We start from the raw sequence: 9,235 nt of genomic DNA, 5'->3' as shown, positions 1-9,235 counted from the left end.
GGTCGGAGCTGTCTGCCCCGGCCGGGGAAGGCTCACCGCCGGCGGCTGCCAACCCCTGGCTTGCCCGCTGGATGGCCTTTCGGAGGCTGCTGAAAAAGAACTGTCAGGCGGGCACCTCTCGGAAGAACCGCAGACCAAAACGACCGGTAAAAATTTTGGGCGATCCGACCCGTAGTGCACCTTCGGCGGCAGAGAAAAGCAACAAAAATACCGGTCAGAGAAGGGGAGTTTTGGTCGACTCTGCCAGGTTTTTGCACTAAGTCAGATCCGTAATGCCAGCGGGACTGAGTCGCTCTTGCGTGCCGTGGTCCTGGAAGCCTGCTCGGACAGAGTGGTCCTTCGGGTCCCGCGGGAAGGGGCATTTCATGTTCCTCTGCGGGAGGTGGTCCATTTTCTGCGGGAAATGGCGAGCCCCTTCGGCTGCAAGAGTGTGTAGGTCCCGCTCAACAGTCTACGTCCTTAACCATCGGGGACTTTGTAGATTTTGGTCAAGATCGCCCCCCGCATGTCCTAGCGGGAGGTCTCCGCGGCGGAGGCCGGAAAAGGTGCGAGGTGAGCGGCATGGTATGACTGGGCTCGTGCCGCTCACTGCTACCCGGAGCGTGGCGCCCTCCGGGTAAAAGGCTAGCCGGGGCGAGTAGGTGGGATGACGGGCGCATAAGCAACGCCGTCCCCGCCGTACAAGGTGCCGGTGGCCTGGCGAACCACCGGCGTAAGGCTAGCCAAGGGCGTACCGCGGGGCAGAGGGCGCATAAGCCACGCTCTCTCTCCATCCCACCAGCACAAGCGAAAAATTTTCAAAGTGTGGGAGAACCGGCTTCCCGACCAGTTGCACTCTGCCTCTCGCTGCCGCCCTCCTGGAAGCGTCCTCGGTCACTCGGAGTATGGCAGATTTAAGAGCTCCGGAATGGTGAAAAAGAACCGGAGAGAGGGCGACTCCGGCTTCTCTCTGCCGGGCGAGGACCACCGCAGGCGGCGGGGACGTCTGACAGGAGACGGCGCTGCGGGCAGGCTTTAAAAGTGCAGGGGTTTTGGCCTCGGCGAAAGTCGAAAAAATTATGCGGTCGGAGCTGTCTGCCCCGGCCGGGGAAGGCTCACCGCCGGCGGCTGCCAACCCCTGGCTTGCCCGCTGGATGGCCTTTCGGAGGCTGCTGAAAAAGAACTGTCAGGCGGGCACCTCTCGGAAGAACCGCAGACCAAAACGACCGGTAAAAATTTTGGGCGATCCGACCCGTAGTGCACCTTCGGCGGCAGAGAAAAGCAACAAAAATACCGGTCAGAGAAGGGGAGTTTTGGTCGACTCTGCCAGGTTTTTGCACTAAGTCAGATCCGTAATGCCAGCGGGACTGAGTCGCTCTTGCGTGCCGTGGTCCTGGAAGCCTGCTCGGACAGAGTGGTCCTTCGGGTCCCGCGGGAAGGGGCATTTCATGTTCCTCTGCGGGAGGTGGTCCATTTTCTGCGGGAAATGGCGAGCCCCTTCGGCTGCAAGAGTGTGTAGGTCCCGCTCAACAGTCTACGTCCTTAACCATCGGGGACTTTGTAGATTTTGGTCAAGATCGCCCCCCGCATGTCCTAGCGGGAGGTCTCCGCGGCGGAGGCCGGAAAAGGTGCGAGGTGAGCGGCATGGTATGACTGGGCTCGTGCCGCTCACTGCTACCCGGAGCGTGGCGCCCTCCGGGTAAAAGGCTAGCCGGGGCGAGTAGGTGGGTTGACGGGCGCATAAGCCACGCCGTCCCCGCCGTACAAGGTGCCGGTGGCCTGGCGAACCACCGGCGTAAGGCTAGCCAAGGGCGTACCGCGGGGCAGAGGGCGCATAAGCCACGCTCTCTCTCCATCCCACCAGCACAAGCGAAAAATTTTCAAAGTGTGGGAGAACCGGCTTCCCGACCGGTGGCACTCTGCCTCTCGCTGCCGTCCTCCTGGAAGCGTCCTCGGTCACTCGGAGTACGGCAGATTTCAGACCTCCGGAATGGTGAAAAAGAACCGGAGAGAGGGCGACTCCGGCTTCTCTCTGCCGGGCGAGGACCACCGCAGGCGGCGGGGACGTCTGACAGGAGACGGCGCTGCGGGCAGGCTTTAAAAGTGCATGGGTTTTGGCCTCGGCAAAAGTCGAAAAAATTATGCGGTCGGAGCTGTCTGCCCCGGCCGGGGAAGGCTCACCGCCGGCGGCTGCCAACTCATGGCTTGCCCGCTGGATGGCCTTTCGGAGGCTTCTGAAAAAGAACTGTCAGGCGGGCACCTCTCGGAAGAACCGCAGACCAAAACGACCGGTAAAAATTTTGGGCGATCCGACCCGTAGTGCACCTTCGGCGGCAGAGAAAAGCAACAAAAATACCGGTCAGAGAAGGGGAGTTTTGGTCGACTCTGCCAGGTTTTTGCACTAAGTCAGATCCGTAATGCCAGCGGGACTGAGTCGCTTTTGCGTGCCGTGGTCCTGGAGGCCTGCTCGGACAGGGCGGTCCTTTCGGGTCCCGCGGGAAGGGGCATTTCATGTTCCTCTGCGGGAGGTGGTCCATTTTCTGCGGGAAATGGCGAGCCCCTTCGGCTGCAAGAGTGTGTAGGTCCCGCTCAACAGTCTACGTCCTTAACCATCGGGGACTTTGTAGATTTTGGTCAAGATCGCCCCCCGCATGTCCTAGCGGGAGGTCTCCGCGGCGGAGGCCGGAAAAGGTGCGAGGTGAGCGGCATGGTATGACTGGGCTCGTGCCGCTCACTGCTACCCGGAGCGTGGCGCCCTCCGGGTAAAAGGCTAGCCGGGGCGAGCAGGTGGGTTGACGGGCGCATAAGCCACGCCGTCCCCGCCGTACAAGGTGCCGGTGGCCTGGCGAACCACCGGCGTAAGGCTAGACAGGGCGGACCGCGGGGCAGAGGGCGCATAAGCCACGCCGTCCCCGCTGTACAAGGTGCCGGTGGCCTGGCGAACCACCGGCGTAAGGCTAGCCAAGGGCGTACCGCGGGGCAGAGGGCGCATAAGCCACGCTCTCTCTCCATCCCACCAGAACAAGCGAAAAATTTTCAAAGTGTGGGAGAACCGGGGACCCGACCGGTGGCACTCTGCCTCTCGCTGCCGCCCTCCTGGAAGCGTCCTCGGTCACTCGGTGTCCGGCAGATTTCAGAGCTCCGGAATGGTGAAAAAGAACCGGTGAGAGGGCGAAACCGGCTTCTCTCTGCCGGGCGAGGACCACCGCAGGCGGCAAGGGACGTCTGCCAGGAGACGGCGCTGCGGGCAGGCTTTAAAAGTGCATGGGGTTTTGGCCTCGGCGAAAGTCGAAAAAAATTTGCGGTCGGAGCTGTCTGCCCCGGCCGGGGAAGGCTCACCGCCGGCGGCTGCCAACCCCTGGCTTGCCCGCTGGATGCCCTTTCGGAGGCTGCTGAAAAAGAACTGTCAGGCGGGCACCTCTCGGAAGAACCGCAGACCAAAACGACCGGTAAAAATTTTGGGCGATCCGACCCTCAGTGCACCTTCGGCGGCAGAGAAAAGCAACAAAAACACCGGTCAAAGAAGGGAGGTTTTGGTCGACTCTGCCTGGTTTTTGCACAAAGTCAGATCCGTAATGCCAGCGGGACTGAGTCGCTTTTGCGTGCCGTGGTCCTGGAGGCCTGCTCGGACAGAGCGGTCCTTCGGGTCCCGCGGGAAGGGGCATTTCATGTTCCTCTGCGGGAGGTGGTCCATTTTCTGCGGGAAATGGCGAGCCCCATCGGCTACAAGAGTGTGTAGGTCCCGCTCAACAGTCTACGTCCTTAACCATCGGGGACTTTGTAGATTTTGGCAGAAATCGCCCCCCGCAGGTCCTAGCGGGAGGTCTCCGCGGCGGAGGCCGGAGAGGGCGCGAGGTGAGCGGCATGGTATGACTGGGTTCGTGCCGCTCACTGGTACCCGGAGCGTGGCGCCCTCCGGGTAAAAGGCTAGCCGGGGCGAGTAGGTGGGTTGACGGGCGCATAAGCCACGCCGTCCCCGCCGTACAAGGTGCCGGTGGCCTGGCGAACCACCGGCGTAAGGCCAGCCAGGGCGGACCGCGGGGCAGAGGGCGCATAAGCCACGCTCTCTCTCCATCCCACCAGAACAAGCGAAAAATTTTCAAAGTGTGGGAGAACCGGCGACCCGACCGGTGGCACTCTGCCTCTCGCTGCCGCCCTCCTGGAAGCGTCCTCGGTCACTCGGTGTCCGGCAGATTTCAGAGCTCCGGAATGGTGAAAAAGAACCGGAGAGGGGGCGACTCCGGCTTCTCTCTGCCGGGCGAGGACCACCGCAGGCGGCAAGGGACGTCTGACAGGAGACGGCGCTGCGGGCAGGCTTTAAAAGTGCATGGGGTTTTGGCCTCGGCGAAAGTCGAAAAAATTTTGCGGTCGGAGCCGTCTGCCCCGGCCGGGGAAGGCTCACCGCCGGCGGCTGCCAACCCCTGGCTTGCCCGCTGGATGGCCTTTCGGAGGCTGCTGAAAAAGAACTGTCAGGCGGGCACCTCTCGGAAGAACCGCAGACCAAAACGACCGGTAAAAATTTTGGGCGATCCGACCCTCAGTGCACCTTCGGCGGCAGAGAAAAGCATCAAAAATACCGGTCAAAGAAGCGAGGTTTTGGTCGACTCTGCCAGGTTTTTGCACAAAGTGTTGGCATCGTGCGGCGTCGCGCTTTGCCGTACCGTATCCCCAATGGAGCGGCGCCCGGCGGGGTAGGCTAGCCATGTGAGGTCGAGGGCGGGAGGACGGGACGTAAGCCAGGCCGTTCTCCACAAGAAATTCCGGACGCGGAGACCCCTTCTCCGCCCTACGGTCCCCAATGGGGTGGCGCCCGGCGGGTGAGGCTAGCCATGGGAGGACGGGACGTAAGCCAGGCCGTTCTCCACAAGAAATTCCGTACGCGGAGACCCCTTCTCCGCCCTACGGTCCCCAATGGGGTGGCGCCCGGCGGGTGAGGCTAGCCATGTGAGGTCGAGGGCGGGAGGACGGGACGTAAGCCAGGCCGTTCTCCACAAGTAAATTCCGGACGCGGAGACCCCTTCTCCGCCCTACGGTCCCCAATGGGGTGGCGCCCGGCGGGTGAGGCTAGCCGTGTGAGGTCGAGGGCGGGAGGACGGGACGTAAGCCAGGCCGTTCTCCACAAGTAAATTCCGGACGCGGAGACCCCTTCTCCGCCCTACGGTCCCCAATGGGGTGGCGCCCGGCGGGTGAGGCTAGCCATGTGAGGTCGAGGGCGGGAGGACGGGACGTAAGCCAGGCCGTTCTCCACAAGTAAATTCCGGACGCGGAGACCCCTTCTCCGCCCTACGGTCCCCAATGGGGTGGCTCCCGGCGGGTGAGGCTAGCCATGTGAGGTCGAGGGCGGGAGGACGGGACGCAAGCCAGGCCGTTCTCCACAAACTCCCAGCGGTAGAGTCTCGGCTCTCCGCTCTTTTGATCGATCTGACACAGCGCGATCCGGCGGGGCAGGGCACTTTGCTCGGTCAGGGGTATTGGCCCCGGCCGGTTTATGGTAAAGCGTTCCTTAGCCTCAGTCTTGGTCGCGCATCAATCCCCCGCTCCCCGTGAGCGGCTGTGGTCCTCTGCCTAAGGTTGTGTAGCGCGGTGCCAGTGTGGTCCTCGCACGGCCCCGCTCCTGCCACAGCGGTAGGACTCTCTGCTTCGGCTGAGGTTTGCTACGAAGCGTATGGAACGGGCGTACTCCACCGTACCGTGGGTGGGGGGCGGCGGCGGCGGCGGCAGCGTCCAGCGCGGAGCTCCGGCTCCCGCGGCAGCGCCTCGCCTAGTGTCCCTCGGGCAAGTCCAATCGCCCCCCGCCCGGTCGGAGAGCGCAGACACACCTCTGTGTCCACGGTTTATTTCCGCAGCACGAAAAGGGACGGCTCCCGCCTGCTCCTCGCGGCGGCGACGAGGCTTAGACCCACCGTGGCGTATCCGCGGTAGGTATGCTCGTCGGTCGGAGGAGCGGTTGCGGTCGAGTGGTCCCCAGTGTACCCTGTTAGCGCTGCCCGCCTACGCCTGAAGAGCTGCGGACCGAGAAAAAGGTTCGCTCCGCTGCTGACGGCGAAGCGCGCGGCACGCCGCGGAAGAGGAGAGGGAGCGGTCGCCCCCGGGGCGGCTCCCCTCCGAGTCCGGCAGAAGCAGAGATTGTAGCGGAGGGGGGGGTTTCTAAATTCCCCGGGCGTGTTATCCCCAGCGGTAGCCTTTGAACTCTTCAACCGCAAGCACGATCGCACGTTCACAGCACCCGTCACTAGGAGCCGGGCCAGAGGCGGGCGGCAGACGAAACCGACATGAGCGCTTAAGGGTATTGCACCCCCGGCGCCCAGACCCTGGAAATTGAGTCTGCCCCCAAAGCCCACCCGCGTCCTCCTTGGCGCTCCCGGAGTACATGGTCGTAGATGGGCCATCGGTCGCTAATGCCAAACTGCGTCCCAGGGGTGCGTCCCCTCTGACCAACGGCAGACCCATCCCTCTCGCCAATCCGCGGATCCCCGCCAGGTCCCGAACAGGGCTCGTCCTTTAGCGTTTCAAATGCGCCCTCCCCGCCATACGAGGGGTTGAGGACCGTAGCCTTCCCTTACGAGAGGCACCAGGGGTGCGCCTGCTCGAGGGCCCGGCCGTGGGCGTAACGCTTGGGCCGCCCGGGGGAGTCGGTAGACCATGGGAGACCAACACTCGCACACGAACGTTGCCCGTGCTTTTGTGGAAGAGAGCTTCTTGCGAGGTTGTCGCTGCGGTGGCGCCCGGACAAACCCTATCCCTAAAACTTCTGGGGAATTGGCGTCTAAGCCTGCACCCTGCACGGTATCCCTGCACCCACGAAGGGGGCCGTGGAAGGCTTGGGGTCGCGCCGGCGAAACCGACCGGATGCCCGGGGTACTGAACCCCCGGGGTCCCACCCTGGAAATTGAGCCGTCCGACCCCGCCACGTCTTCCTAGTGCTCTCCTTGGCTCCCCCGCCTGTGGGCATCGTTAGGGGCTGCGGTCATCAGCGCCGGCTAAGCTTCGGCAACACGGCCGACCCACCCCTTCGGCGCCTGGGGGTGCCTGGTCCCAGTCCGGGCCGTTCCGTAGGGGCGGCTATCCCTTACATGAGGGACTCGGTGCGTCCGCTCGGGCTGCGGGGCTCCGGCTCCGACAGCCGGGGAGCTGGTTTTGACCGCGGGCCTCCACGGGAACCGGCAGGGACCGGACTAGGCGTCAAGCCGAAAATAACCCCGGCACCCTCTGCTTCCAAAGCGAGGGGACCTTTGGCCGAGCGGGGGCACCGGAAGCCGAACCGACCCCAACCCCTCTTCCTACCCCAGGGCTGGGCTGACCAATCCCCTGATCGGGTCTAAAATGGAAGAAGGGGATTCGAGGGAAGGGGCTGGCGGAAGGCAGTTGCCCGACGGAGTAGGCGAAGGCCAGGCCGTTTCCGAGTCCCGAGCAGAGGAGGGCGAACTCGGCTCTTCATCGACCGACGGCGAGGCGAGGGCGGTGGCTGCCGCGGGGAAGACTCCATTGCTCGTCAGCGCGCTAGGAGCGGGGCCGACTGGCTGCTCGGGGTATGGCATCCCCGGGGGCCCACCCTGGAAATCTTCGCTCCTCAGCCGCTGCAGGTTATAAGGTCCCGCCGCGCGTAAGCGCTCAACTCTCCGACCCACGGATGTCGAGCCCATGGTGAGCCGGCCGTTTCGTACGGGGAAAAGGGGTCCTCTGGCCCCACATCGATCGAGGGGGTTTAGATCCGCGGAGGCACGCACCGCGAGGCGAATCGCTGCTTTTCCCCAAGAGGTTAACCTTCAAACCACCGAGTAGGTTCGGGGCAGGGCCGACAGTCTGCACTGGGGTATTGCATCCCTGGTGGGGCGACCCTGGAAATCTCTGCCCCTTTCCACTCTTTCGGTTGGGCCTCTCGTCGGGGCGAGCGTAAGTCGGCAAGCAGACGTGGGAAGAGGCTTCTTACCGGTGACACTCCCTTCGTGAGAGAGGCAGGTACTCGCCCCGGACCCCGGTCCAAATCTGCGCGGGCCGGACGGCCTCGGCCCTAGCCGAAGGCCGCTCCCGCGAAGCCAGGGAGCCGAAAAAATAACCCCGACACCCTCCGCGACCTCGCGTGCTTCCAAAGCGAGGGGAACCTTTGGCCGAGCGGGGCACCCGAAGCCGAACCGACCCCAACCCCTCTTCTTACCCCAGGGCTGGGCTGACCAATCCCCTGATCGGGTCTAAAATGGAAGAAGGGGATTCGAGGGAAGGGGCTGGCGGAAGGCAGTTGCCCGACGGAGTAGGCGAAGGCCAGGCCGTTTCCAAATCCCGAGCCAGAGGAGGGCGAACGACGTTCTTCATCGACCGACGGCGAGGCTAGGGCGAGGGCGGTGGCTGCCGCGGGGAAGACTCCATTGCTTGCCAGCGTGCTAGGAGCGGGGCCGACAGGCTGCTCGGGGTATGGCATCCCCGGGGGCCCACCCTGGAAATCTTCGCTCCTCAGCCGCTGCAGGTTATAAGGTCCCGCCGCGCGTAAGCGCTCAACTCCCCGACCCACGGACGTCGAGCCCATGGTGAGCTGACAGTTTCGTACGGGGAAAAGGGGTCCTCTGGCCCCACATCGATCGAGGGGGTTTAGATCCGCGGAGGCACGCACCGCGAGGCGAATCGCTGCTTTTCCCCAAGAGGTTAACCTTCAAACCACCGAGTAGGTTCGGGGCAGGGCCGACTGTCTGCACTGGGGTATTGCATCCCTGGTGGGGCGACCCTGGAAATCTCTGCCCCTTTCCACTCTTTCGGTTGGGCCTCTCGTCGGGGCGAGCGTAAGTCGGCAAGCAGACGTGGGAAGAGGCTTCTTACCGGTGACACTCCCTTCGTGAGAGAGGCAGGTACTCGCCCCGCACCCCGGTCCAAATCTGCTCGGTCCGGCCGTCGTCGGCCCTAGCCGAAGGCCGCTCCCGCGAAGCCAGGCGATCCGAACCGAGGATCCGCGCGAGCCTTCTCCAAGCCCTCTGCCGGGCGCTGGTGTTGAAAGCGTAGCGGACCCTGTTCGCCGGAGCGATAGGAGCGGAGCACCGGTCCCGCAGGGTTGAAAGCTGGGTAGCAGCGCCGTAGCTTCCCTCCCAGCCTTCCCCCGGACCTGGCGCCCGATCCCCTCCGCTCCTCTGTGCGTTGGCGGGCGGCGCTGCATGGGTACGTCGCGACGGCTCCTATCGTCTCTCTCGCTTAACAGTGTGGAGAGGTGGTGGTGGAGCCGTCCGACACTCGAGGTGCTGAAGTTGAGCGTCCAATGCTTTCCTTCTATGCG

The sequence above is a fragment of the Engystomops pustulosus genome, unplaced genomic scaffold (assembly GCF_040894005.1).
Source record: "Engystomops pustulosus unplaced genomic scaffold, aEngPut4.maternal MAT_SCAFFOLD_433, whole genome shotgun sequence".
Classification (NCBI taxonomy): Eukaryota; Metazoa; Chordata; class Amphibia; order Anura; family Leptodactylidae; genus Engystomops; species Engystomops pustulosus.
This window is presented reverse-complemented; position numbering follows the sequence as displayed.